Source organism: Sus scrofa, chromosome 5 (genome assembly GCF_000003025.6).
Source record: "Sus scrofa isolate TJ Tabasco breed Duroc chromosome 5, Sscrofa11.1, whole genome shotgun sequence".
Taxonomy (NCBI): Eukaryota; Metazoa; Chordata; class Mammalia; order Artiodactyla; family Suidae; genus Sus; species Sus scrofa.
The window spans coordinates 54067452-54080978 of NC_010447.5; positions in this window are offsets into that span (position 1 = coordinate 54067452).

Here is a 13527-nt window from a genome sequence, read left to right on the forward strand (position 1 = left end):
CAAGAGGGACAAGGAGGAAACTATGTTGCTATCAGAGTTAATCTAGATTGCATGAAAAAATAGATAATATCTATAAAATGCTGACAGCAAAATCCAAAGACTGCCAAGCCTTCCAGCCCTGATCTGCCACCCAGTCTCTCATCATCACTTCTCATGCATCCTTCTCCAGAAAGTCCTATCCCTTTGCTGTCCACATCTTCAGTTTTCTTTCACGTTCCTGCAGTCACTTCAGTCTGGTTTCCATCATTGCAAGGAAAGTGAAGATAATTTTCTGTTTTGGAAATGTTTCCTTATTGTTTTACTCTTTGGCTGTTTTATGAATGCCCTTTCTCTTTTTTATTATAAAAAACATGTGACATGAAAGCTACCCTTCTGACATATTTTAAGTGTACAGTACAGGATTATCAACTGTATGCATATTGTTATACTGGTGATCCCAGGAACTTTTTCATCTTTCATGATTAAAACTATATCCATTGAATCCCCCATCTCCTAAGCCCCGACAACCACCATTCCACTTTCTGAAGCTATTTTTCTGGGTTACCACTGACCTCTTAAGTACAAAAGCCTACCATTCTTTTCTGTCTTTATCTTACTGGATCTTCTTCTGCATTTCACACTATTTCACACTTCCTTCTTGAAAGTTTTAGTCCCTCAAAGTTCCTTGTATTCCTTTACCATTCTCTATTTCCATAATCCTGTCTTTCTACCCACCCTGTAAATGTTGGTCTCACAAAACCTGGGGTCTCACTCTCATTCTCCCACCCCCTCCCTAAGTGGTTATATCAGAACTGATTTCTGCGGAGTTCCCATTGTGGTTCAGTGGTTAATGAATCCAACTAGGAACCATGAAGTTGCAGGTTCGATCCCTGGCCTTGCTCGGTAGGTTGAAGATCCGGCATTGCCGTGAGCTGTGAGCTATGGTGTAGGTCGCAGACACGGCTCAGATTGCTGTGGCTCTAGTGTAGGCCGGTGGCTACAGGTCTGATTGGACCCCTAGCCTGGGAACCTCCATATGCCACGAGAGTGGCGCAAGAAATGGCAAAAAGACAAAAAAACAAACAAACAAGCAAAACTGATTTCTGCTATTTTATCTGCCGATGTCTGCTCCAAGCCTTGGAGATGTATATCCTGGAAGCCATTTTTTTTTGGGGGCCACACCTACGGCATGAGGAAATTCTGGGGCCAGGGATTGAATCTGTGTCTCAGCAGTGACAACCCTGGATTCTCAACCTGCTGAGCCACCATGGAACTCCCTGAGGGCCATCTTTACCTGAAGATCCCATGGGAAACCTCAAACTCAACTTGCTGAAAACAAAACTCTATATTCTCACCTATTATGTTCCTCAGCTGGTAGCACTAAGTGTCTCACTGTAACCCACACCAAATGTGTGGAAATTGTCTAAAACTAATCCTTTTTTTCTTGCTCCTTGCACATCTGCTCATTTACCAATTCTACTGATTTTAATTTCCAAACTTTCTTGCACATGTCCATACCTCTCTCTGTCTGCCATCACAGACTTAGTTCAGGCCCTTATCCTCTCTGATGTGAATCCTGAAAAGCCTTTTCATCCCTCTCCTTCTTTCTAGTTCTTTTTTTTAAATTTTTTAAAGATGAGCTTGAAAAATATTGTTATATTTTCTTAAAATGTTTTTTCTTTGACATTCAATACAGCTTCTTCTTCACACTATGTGGTGATTTTAAAGCATAGTGAATACAGATCAGTTACAATTCACAAAACAAATGGGAAATGAAGAGAGGCTAGGTATAATATTGACCACTGGTTAGTTTTTATTGCTCTGTCCTAATATTAAAAATTTACTTTAGTTTATGTTAAAATTGAGTTTAAATTTAAAAAACCATAAGTTAACTATAATTTTAATCATAAGTATCTTGATATTAAATTTACTTCTCTGCTTTGTGGATGGGAGAGAAAGACTTATGCAGTTTTCTTGGTAGTAAAAGAAAGGCTTATAAATACTATGACCACTGTTAGTGGTCTTTGTCCTAGTTTTTGTTTTGTTGAACATCTTCACAGCAAAAGCCAGTTATTTAACTAAAACACACGTCCAAATACACTGTCTTCTGCTTCATGCCTAGTGGGGACTTATACCCCCACCTGGGGATCCCTGAGGACTGGACAACCAGAGAGTCCAAGGGCGACTCCTGGGCTCAAAGAACGGCTGTTGGCAGTTTCTGTAGTTCAGAAAGCTGTGCAGCTATACCGTGTGTACTAGCTACACACAGTGTACCGTCTCCTATTTTGTGCCTTTACTCACACTCTTCCTCTTCACCCAACCTGGCTAACTTCTACCATCCTTCAAAGTTATCTCAGAGTCTGTTCCTTGTGGAAGTCTTCCTGTTACCTCCCCTTAAATACCTTGTTTCTATGACTCCTAAAGAGATGAAGATATTTCTCTTTGCATTTTCCACATTAATAGTTTACACACCAAGACGTGAACTCCTTGTAGATGGTGACCACGTTACAAAGCCCTGTTGCACAGAATCTCATACATACGAGCACAGGGAAGGTTACTGTGAAGAGGGCGCTGGATGGCTGGGAGGCTCTGGGACCTAGACAAGTAATTCTTTTTTTTTTTTTTTTGTCTTTTTTGCCTTTTCTAGGGCCCCTCCCGTGGCATATGGAGGTTCCCAGGCTAGAGGCCTAATCAGAGCTGTAGCTGCCAGCCTACGCCAGAGCCACAGCAATGCGGGATCCAAGCTGTGTCTGTGACCTACACCACAGCTCACAGCAACGCCAGATCCTTAACCCACTGAGCAAGGCCAGGGGTCGAACCCGCAACCTCATGGTTCATAGTCGATTCGTTAACCACTGCGCCACGACGGGAACTCCCAAGTAATTCTTTTTTTTTTTTTTTTTTTTCACTCCTACATTTCGCATTACGACTATTACAAAGGGGAAATAAGGTCAAAATGTATACAAAGAGAAGGAAGAATGACATCAAGGACAGCTTGAGGCATATGGCTGTGAAAGCTTGGAGGGCAAATTCACATCTTTGCTTTGGGAGACTGAGAGCTGGAGCAAATTGGTCTTTGAAATATGTATAAGCTTCTGGTGAATTTAGCATCTGCTGATAGGACCAGTGCTTTCTTCCCATCCAATTATATCCTGATTTACTGTTTCATGGGAGCATTATGAGTGAATGTCTACATCCTCTCAGGGATGGTCATATTTCTAAGGATACTGCATTAAAAATCTTTGGTAAAAGGTAAAGACCTTAATATTCAGTAAGTGTAGTAGATATTCATTTATTGGTTTATTTCCTAGCTCATTCTGTAAATGATTTGAGACTGACTACAAGAATACATATATAAAAGAATAATAATGTTGTGATGATCATAGGGGTGTATGTGTATTTTTGAATTAGTGTTTTTGAATTTTTTGGATTCCCAGAAGTCAAACAGCTGTATCATATAGTAGTTATATTCTTAATTTCTTGAGGAATCTCCATACTGTTTTCTATAGTGGTTGGACCATTTACATCCCCACCAATAGGGTATGAGTGCTCCCTTTTCTTGCATACTTGCCAAGATATGGAAACAATCTAAGTGCCTTTCAATGGGCAAATGGATAAAGAAGATGTGGTATAGGAATACAATGGAATGATACTCATTCATAAAAAGATGAAATCTTGCCATTTACAGCAACATGGATGGAACCTGAGAGTATTAGGCTAAGTGAAATAAGTTAAAGAAAGACAAATGCCTGATGGAGCATGATAAAGTGAGAAAAAGGATGTGTGTGTGTATGTGTGACTTGGTCACCTTGCTGTACAGTAGAAAATTGACAGAACACTGAAAACCAGTTAAAATCGAAAAAAATAAAAATCATTAACTAAAAAATTTTTTTAAAAAGAAAGACAAATGCCATATGATTTCACTCATATATAGAGTCTAAAAAAATAAACAATCAAAATAAATGAACAAGCCAAACCAAACAAGAACAAACACATAGATAAAGAGAACAAAGTAGTGGTTACCAGATGGAAAGGGATGTGGGACGGGAAGCCAAAATGGATAAAGAGATCAACTGTATGGTGATAAATGGAAACTACATTTTTTGGTGGTGAGCACTCTGTGGTGTATACAGAGGTAGAAATATAATGTTGAACACACAAAACCTATATGTCACAAACCAAGGTTATTGTAATAAAAAATAAATAGAAATAGAAGGGCTAAGGAAAATAATAAAAGCATAAGGGCCAACATAATTTCTTTACTCATTCATTCAATTATTTATGATTTTATTCATTCATCAAATATTTTGTGGGTACCTACTATTACTAGCCAGACATTTGGTTCAAGTTTGGCTCTGAGTTTCTTGGGAAGCCAAGTCAACAAGGGAGGTACCAATTACATAATTCTTACCATAAGATAGAAAGAAATACATAGTTTCCTGTAGGAGAGTGAAACTTTCTCTGGTATTAAATTCTAAAAACAAACAAACACACAAACAAACAAAACCATATGAAGTAGACAATGAATCAGAAGACAATGTCTTCGACAACTTATAATAGTGAATTAATACATTCTGATATGTGAGTGGGCTCTTTGAGCAGGTTCTAAGCAGACAGGAGACTGGTACCTATGTAATATACAAACATACTAACTAATACATGTCATGGTAGTTTAGAGGAAAGAACAGCAGGCTTGAAATAAGGAGATCTAGGATCTGTCCAAGGCTGACCAGTAATTGAATAAGTTACTTATGCCTCTTTGTGTCTTAAACCATAAATCGATCATCACTGTAATACTACCCCATCCCTTACAGTGTTACTTTGAGAATTTAACACAGGTATACATGCACAGCTTTGTAAACTCTAAATTGCAATACAAATGTTATTTCTTTAGAATCACCAGCTTTCTGATGTTAAGAAGTATATCTTTATTTGTGAGCACTAATCTCCCATCTCCTCACCACAGGAGCAGGACAGCAACATGTGCTTATCAGCAAAGTAGAAAAAACGGAGTTCCTGCTGTGGCACAACAGGATTGGTGGCCTCGTGGGAGCACTGGGATACAGGTCTGTCCCTGGGTTGGAACAGTGGGTTAAGGATCTGGTGTGGCTGCAGCTGCAGCTTGGGTTGCAATTTTGCCTTGGATCTGATCCCTGGCCTGGGAACTCCATATGCCTTGGGATAGCCAAAAAAAAAAAAAAATATATAAATAAATAAATTAATTAATTAAAAATTAAATAAATAAAGTAGAAAAAAAGATGGGGGAGGCAGAACAAAACCCTGTTGTAATGCCCTTGGAAATTATTTAACTATTCAAATTTTGTTAAATTATTAAAATATCAGGTTTCTTAGTATCAAAATAACTTATCTAAAAAGTAAAAAAGAATTGCAACTTGCTTTACAATGAGTTTGGAAGATCTCTCCAGTGGGGTTAGAGAGCAGTGCCATCCGACAAGGGATTTCATCCAGCCTGAGGTTTGTTTTCCTCTCCTGCAAAAATGGAAATGAGAAAATGCAATGTGCAGTTTAAGTAATAAGCTGACATACAGGGTTTTTAAATAGTGGGGGTTTTTTCCTGCATAGAAAATAAAAATTGTGTATTGTAGAAAGTTTAGACTATATACAAAAGAAAAAAAATTAAAATCTCTCAGAATTAGGATATTAGAGGTAATAATTTCTAACATTTTGATGATTATCTTCCAGTGGGTTTCTTTTTGTCAGTGTTAAGAATGAATACATGCATGAATTTGGCATCATAAGATTTAAAATTTTGTAACTGAGTCTCAGAATGACTAAAGATTTTTTTATAAAATGATGTTTAATGGCTCCCAAACAATTCCACTAAACCAATAATAATATTAGTTGCTAAGATCTACTGAGGACTTGCTGGATACTAGAGCCACATATACTTTATTTTAATTTAATTTTTATTTTTTTGTCTTTTTTTTGCCATTTTTTGGGCCGCTCCCGCGGCATATGGAGGTTCCCAGGCTAGGGGTCTAATCAGAGCTGTAGCTGCCAGCCTACGCCAGAGCCACAGCAACACGGGATCCAAGCTGCGTCTGCGACCTACATCACAGCTCATGGCAACGCCGGATCGTTAGCCCACTGAGCAAGGGCAGGGATCGAACCCGCAACCTCATGGTTCCTAGTCAGATTCATTAACCACTGCGCCACTACGGGAACTCCCCAGATATACTTTAAATACTTATTTATTCCTCACAAAAACACTGCAAGATTATTTTAACATGAAGAAGCTGAGCCTTAGAAAATTCAAATAACTTTCTTACTGTCCACAGTTTGTGACTTGAATCCAGATTTGTATCACTCCAAATACTAAGATCTTAGTCACTATTGGCTACTGGCTCCTATGTGGACCTAACACCAAGTAACCAAGTGGTTTGAGCAAGTAACCAATTATGTATTATTTTGTATTTGTATATTTATTTAACCAATTTTGTATTGGACATTTAGGTGGTTGCTAACTTGATGATATGAAAAAAATACTGTGATTAGCATATTTATAGGGAAATCTATATACATAGGGAGAGTATTGCTTTAAGTAAAATTGCTAGAAGTAAAATTGCTCAAAGGAACAGCACAATTTTAAAATGACTTTTTTATACTTATTGTCAAATTACCCTGTAGAAGTACTGAAACAATTTAAAGTACCTAGTTTCCTAAAATCTCCTCAGCACTAGGTATTGTCTTTTCTTCAGTTTTGGGCATAAAGTGTGCCCAGGAAAGTAATAACTCTATAGTTTTGAGGCAGTAGAAGATAGTCCTTTTTGAAAATCTGGCAAGCTAGATCCCTGTCCTAGTCAGAGAGCTTTGTGTCTGAGCAATTAAATCAATAGATAGGTAATTTGGTGAGGACTGGAGCCCAAAATAAGAACAGACTTTGACAATTTATATTAGCTAGAGGTCTTCACCTTGATTTATTTAAGAACTTAAATGGAAACTAAAAAGAGGACTTACTTTGTCATAGCCTAAGGGGAATATTAGCTGCATCTTTGTGATATATTACATAACATATATCTACACGAACTTGATAGGAAAAGAGTAATTTTTCAATGTCATTTTTAGTTCTTGGAGATGTGGATCACAGTATTTTTTGTGTGATCTTAAAACTTCTTTTTCCAAAGTTCTTTAGATATTCAAGGCCAAAGCGCACAGAAGAACCAATGTTGGATAAAAATCAGAGCTAAAGGACAGTGAAGTACAGGAAGATGCTGGACTGGGCATCCCATGACAGATTTTTGCCCCAGTTCCTTAATCAGTGGGCAAGATTCATAGCTTTTCCAGGCTGTGTTGTCCACTTATAAAGTGATTTTCAACTGAGTCAGTGGTTTTTATACTGCCACAGGCATTCTAAGAATATTTGATTCGAATTGCACTTGTAAAAGGTATTTTTTGACTATTAAAAATTTGATTGGTACAAACTAAGGATGCTAAATTCCAAACTTTAACATCTTTGAGACCACCCACACACTGTCATATCCATTTTTCTTTTTGTGTGTTATCCCTGGAAGAAAGCTTCCTGTGCTTATTATAATTGACTGCCTTTAAAAATACATCATTAAAAAAAATAAAAATACATCATTGACCAAGAAGAGTATAGTTTTTCTAGGAAATTCTGCAAATTCAGGCCAGGCCCCTTTAAAGGCAACTATAGACGTGAATACAGAGACTGCCATATAAGAAATGACAAGTCAGAAACAAACACATCTGCCTGGCCTCCTTCCCCTCATTACATAACCATTAGTGGAACAGTCCAGAGTGACTACTTTCTGTATCTCTAAATGAGAATGCAACTGGTAGTATGTTTAAATGCTTATTTAACATGCTTGTAATCTGATTTTTGTGGTGTTTTGGGTGATTTGGTATTTGTTTGATTGTATTGGGTGCTTTGGTATTTGATTGTTTGTTTTTGTTTATTTTAGATGAGGTGGAATAATTCTACTGCAAGTAGAAACGGATTGATGGTTAAAAGCAGGACATGTAAAAAGCAAATGCGAAGTGGGAAATGATAATAACAACCAGGCTCACGTTTTAGGACAGACATGCAATATTGGTTAGGCTCAGAATAAAATGAATCACTATAAAGTACTGAATGCATTTTCCAATTTTATCGACTATACTAACAGCAATACACATTTAAAATGGAAGCTATATGCAGAAAATTCTCTTCAAAGTAACTGTGATTCAAGTTTGTATTTGTTTGGCAATTCAGGGTCTCAATGCATTATATCTACGGATTAAAGTATCTGTAAAGAAATAAAAACTTAAAAGCACTATTTTTTGTTTTTATCATTATTTATCATTGGAACTTGTCTTTGTGGTAATAAGAAGGCCCAAATCTTCAATGTGATAAACATAGTGAACTTTCGCAAGATACTTTTATGTCCTATCAAATTACACCACCATTGTGAAATGAAGTTTTGTGAATGTAAACACAGGGATTTCAGGAGTTCCTGTTGTGGCTCAGCAGTAATGAACCCGAATACTATTCATGAGGATGCAGGATCCCTGGCTCCACTCAGGGGGTTAAGGATCCAGAGTTGCTTTTAGCTGTGGTGTAGGTCACAGGCATGCTTGGATCCTGAATTGCTGTGGCTGTGGTATAGGCTGGTGCTAATGCTCCGATTCGACCCCTAGCCTGCGAATTTCCACTTATGGTATGTGTGGTCCTAAAAAGACAACAACAACAACATCAATAATAATAATAATAATAATAATGATTTCAGAGCCTTTCATCAATATTATGCAGCTCTTCCCATCAAAAAGAGGAGTCTATTTTCTGACCCCTTGAATCTGAGCTTGCCTCTTGACTAATGGAATACTGCTAAGGTTATACTATGCAGAAGTAGACCTCTAAAACCTTTGAACATTTGCCTCTTCCTCTAAGAATGCTCTGGCCACCATGTAAAGTCTAGCTGCTGAAAGATAAGAAATCACACAGAAAGCATGCTTTAGCTAAGAGCCAGACCCAAGGCCCAAGACAAATGAGTGAGACCACCTTGGACCTCTGGCCCCAGGCGAGTCACCTGATCAATACAAACACAGTAGCGAACCAAGCAAGACTAGCACAATCACAGGCCAGTGATTTGAATTGTAAAAAAATAGTAAATTGTCTTTTTGAGCCACTGATCTTTGGTTTGTTACAGAGCAACAAATAATTGATACAACTTAGTAACAAATATGGGAGCAGATCTGTAACATTATCTGATAACATATTCTAGAGAGGATTTCAGAATGTATCTATTAAAATTAATATATTGGTAAGGAAGCTGAAATTACATAAATCCTTTACAATTCAACTGATGCAAATGCTGTGGATTTTTCATTTTTGCTTCATTTATGTTATGTTCTGGTATGCATTTAGGAATAAGTTTTTTTTGTTTTTTTTTTTTCCTTTTCTCTTTTTAGGGCCTCACCCCATAGCATATGGAGGTTCCCAGGTGAGGGGTCAAATCAGAGCTGTAGCTGCCAGTCTATGCCAGAGCCACAGCCATGATGTATCTGAGCCACGTCTGTGACCTACATCACAGCTCACAGCAGCATCAGATCCTTAACCCACTGAGCAAGGCCAGGGATGGAACCTGCATCCTCATGGATCCTAGTCATGTTCGTTAGCCATGACGGGAACTCCAGGAAGAAGATTTAATGCTGTTTCAAATGCATGATTCATAGGAACCAGAAAGAAAAGGCAAGAGTTAATATTTTTCAAAGATTATTAATGTAGGAATGTCTTCAATGACTGTGTAAGATCAGTGGGGCTGGGCGAGGGAGGGGAACACCAAAGAATTGGTGGCTTATAGAAAATTTGTTGCCAAAATGTACTAAATTATTCATCATTATGTTGTATAAGACAAATACTAGCTATTAAGAGGATTTTAGCATCTTTGCGTGAAATGTTAGGTAATACTACGCAAATCTCAATTTTATCAACCCTTAAATTTTCAACTGCAGGTTTTTCAGGATTATTTGTATTCATATGGGTAGTAAGTCACAGAACATGGACATGCTCATGTTTGTTTAGCAATTCAAGATCCCAGTGAATTACAGCTACAGATTAAAGTGTTAGTAAAGAATAAAATGAAGTTTAGATTTGAGTTGCATAATAACATGATGTGGTTATTTTGAGAATTTAAAGAAATATTTTACAAAATTGTCCAGTACTTGGGTTTTTTATTTTATTTTTTTTCAATTTTAAATGTTTATTTATTTTTGTGTATTTTAAAATTTCCCCAATACATTATTTTTTTTCTACTGTACAGCATGGTGATCCAGTTACACATACATGTATACATTATTTTTTATTTTTTTTAAATTTTTTTTTATTTTCCCACTGTACGGCAAGGGGGTCAGGTTATCCTTAGATGTATACATTGCAGTTACAGTTTTTTCCCCCACCCTTTTGTTCTGTTGCGACATGAGTATCTAGACATAGTTCTCAATGCTATTCAGCAGGATCTCCTTGTAAATCTATTCTAGGTTGTGTCTGATAAGCCCAAGCTCCGGATCCCTCCCACTCCCTCCCCCTCCCATCAGGCAACCACAAGTCTCTTCTCCAAGTCCATGATTTTCTTTTCTGAGGAGATGTTCATTTGTGCTGGATATTAGATTCCAGTTATAAGTGATATCATATGGTATTTGTCTTTGTCTTTCTGGCTCATTTCACTCAGGATGAGATTCTCTAGTTCCATCCATGTTGCTGCAAATGGCATGATGTCATCCTTTTTTATGGCTGAGTAGTATTCCATTGTGTATATATACCACCTCTTCCGAATCCAATCATCTGTCGATGGACATTTGGATTGTTTCCATGTCCTGGCTATTGTGAATAGGGCTGCAATGAACATGCGGGTGCATGTGTCTCTTTTAAGTAGAGCTTTGTCCGGATAGATGCCCAAGAGTGGGATTGCAGGGTCATATGGAAGTTCTATGTATAGATTTCTAAGGTATCTCCAAACTGTTCTCCATAGTGGCTGTACCAGTTTACATTCCCACCAGCAGTGCAGGAGGGTTCCCTTTTCTCCACAGCCCCTCCAGCACTTGTTATTTGTGGATTTATTAATGATGGCCATTCTGACTGGTGTGAGGTGATATCTCATGGTAGTTTTGATTTGCATTTCTCTTATAGTCAGCGATGTTGAGCATTTTTTCATGTGTTTGTTGGCCATCTGTATATCTTCTTTGGAGAAATGTCTATCCACGTCTTTTGCCCATTTTTCCATTGATTGATTGGTTTTTTTGCTGTTGGGTTGTATAAGTTGTTTATATATTCTAGAGATTAAGCCCTTGTCGGTTGCATCATTTGAAACTATTTTCTCCCATTCTGTAAGTTGTCTTTTTGTTTTCTTTTGGGTTTCCTTTGCTGTGCAAAAGCTTTTCAGTTTGATGAGGTCCCATGGGTTTATTTTTGCTCTAATTTCTATTGCTTTGGGAGACTGACCTGAGAAAATATTCATGATGTTGATGTCAGAGAGTGTTTTGCCTATGTTTTCTTCTAGGAGTTTGATGGTGTCCTGTCGTATATTTAAGTCTTTCAGCCATTTGGAGTTTATTTTTGTGCATGGTGTGAGGGTGTGTTCTAGTTTCATTGCTTTGCATGCAGCTGTCCAGGTTTCACATTATTTTTTCTCACATTACCATGCTCCATCATAAGTGACTAGACAGTTCTCTGTGCTACACAGCAGGATCTCATTGCTAATCCATTTCAAAGGCAATACTCTGCATCTATTAACCCCAAACTCCCAATCCATCCCGCTCCCTCCCCCACCCACTTGGGTTTTTTTTTTTTAAAAACAGCATCATTTAGGAGTTCCCTTTTTGTGGCTCAGTGGTTAACAAACCAGACTAGGATCCATGAGGATGCGGGTTAAATCCCTGGCCTTGCTCAGCGGGTTAAGGATCTGGCATTGCTGTGAGCTGTGGTGTAGGTTGCAGAAATGGCTTGGATCCCTTGTTGCTGTGGCTGTGGTGCAGGCCAGCAGCTGTAGCTCTGATTCAACCCCTAGCCCAGGAACCTCCATATGCTGTGGGTGCGGCCCTAAAATAGCAAAACAAACAAACAAACAAACAAAAAAAAAGCATCATTTAACAATGTCATAATTTTACAATATGTTTGAAAATTATTTTCCCACCAATGATAGTCTGAAGAATCCATTCACTGATTCTGTCCACATCAAATATTTACTAATTATGAAATGTTTGTAGATATTATTACTTATTAAATATCAAAACCTTGCTTTTCTTTCAAATGCCTTGATTGGTTTCCCTGAATGTGCAGCTGTTTCTAAAAGGCCCACCATCAGTTCCTTCAGCTCTTTGTATACATTTGTCATCCTTCCTTTGAGAGGTAGAGTCCATGCCTCCCTCCACTTGACCCTGGGCACGTCTTAGTGACTTGCTTGATCAGTAGAATATATTGGAAAGGATGTTCTGAAATTCTAAAGCTAGGTCACAAGAAGACTTGCAGCTTCTGCCGAGGCCCCTTGGAACTCTCTCTTGGATCCCTGAGCTACCATGAAAGAAATCTGACTCCCCTGCTGGACTGATAACATGGAGATGCCCTGAGTCTATAGGGAGAGGGAAGGGACCAGCTGAGCCAACTGACCAGTTGTGCCCACCAAAGAATCAGATGTGGGAGGGAAATAATTTTGATCACTCCAGACTAGGTCATTTGTAGGCTAAGTACCATGGAAGCATGACCTCAGTTAAAGTCACGTGGAGCAAAGGAATAAATTGCTCCATGTGACTTTAGGAATTGCTATGATTTTCTAAGCTACTGCATTTAAGGATGGTTTGTTACATTGCAATAGATAATTAGAACACTGAAGAATAATCTGAGATTAAAAGATAAGTTATTAGGAAGTCATTAACACTTCTAACTATTTATCTTCAGCAACAGAAATGGAGAATGCAAAATATAGAAATAAATTGAGCATCTTGCCTGATTTAAGATCATGTGTCTGATTTAAGACTACAACTAACAACAAAAACCTTGTTAATATCTTGGCATTTGCAAAGCTGCTTTACTGTTTTCATTGGTTGTTTTTTTAATAAACATATTATAAATTTGAGTTAAGAATAAAATTTTGCTAGTATAATACCACTTTTATCTCTTGGGGTGTATTAATATTCTTTTTGAAATATTCCATCTGGGAAATAGTTTCTGAACTTTAAAAAATGGAGTTTTGAAAGTCACTGGACAAATATTCTTAGTATCTCTTTCTAGTTCTAGTATTTATAAAATGTGTCACAGTGGGCATGGTGGATTTGGAGTGGATTTTGATTTGAGCCACAATCTTGGTCAGAGGTATTGAAAAAATTCTCCTTGGTTTTTGGATAGGAGATTTTTCTTAAAAAAGAAGGCAGAATCTCTTAAAAATACCACTTGCTCTAATAGTGGTGAAATCACTTCCATTTTCTTTTCTTTTCTTTTTTTTTTTTGTCTTTTGTCGTTTTAGGGCTGCATCCATGACACAGGCATATGGAGGTTCCCAGGCTAGGGGTCTAATCAGAGCTACCTACAGCTGCTGG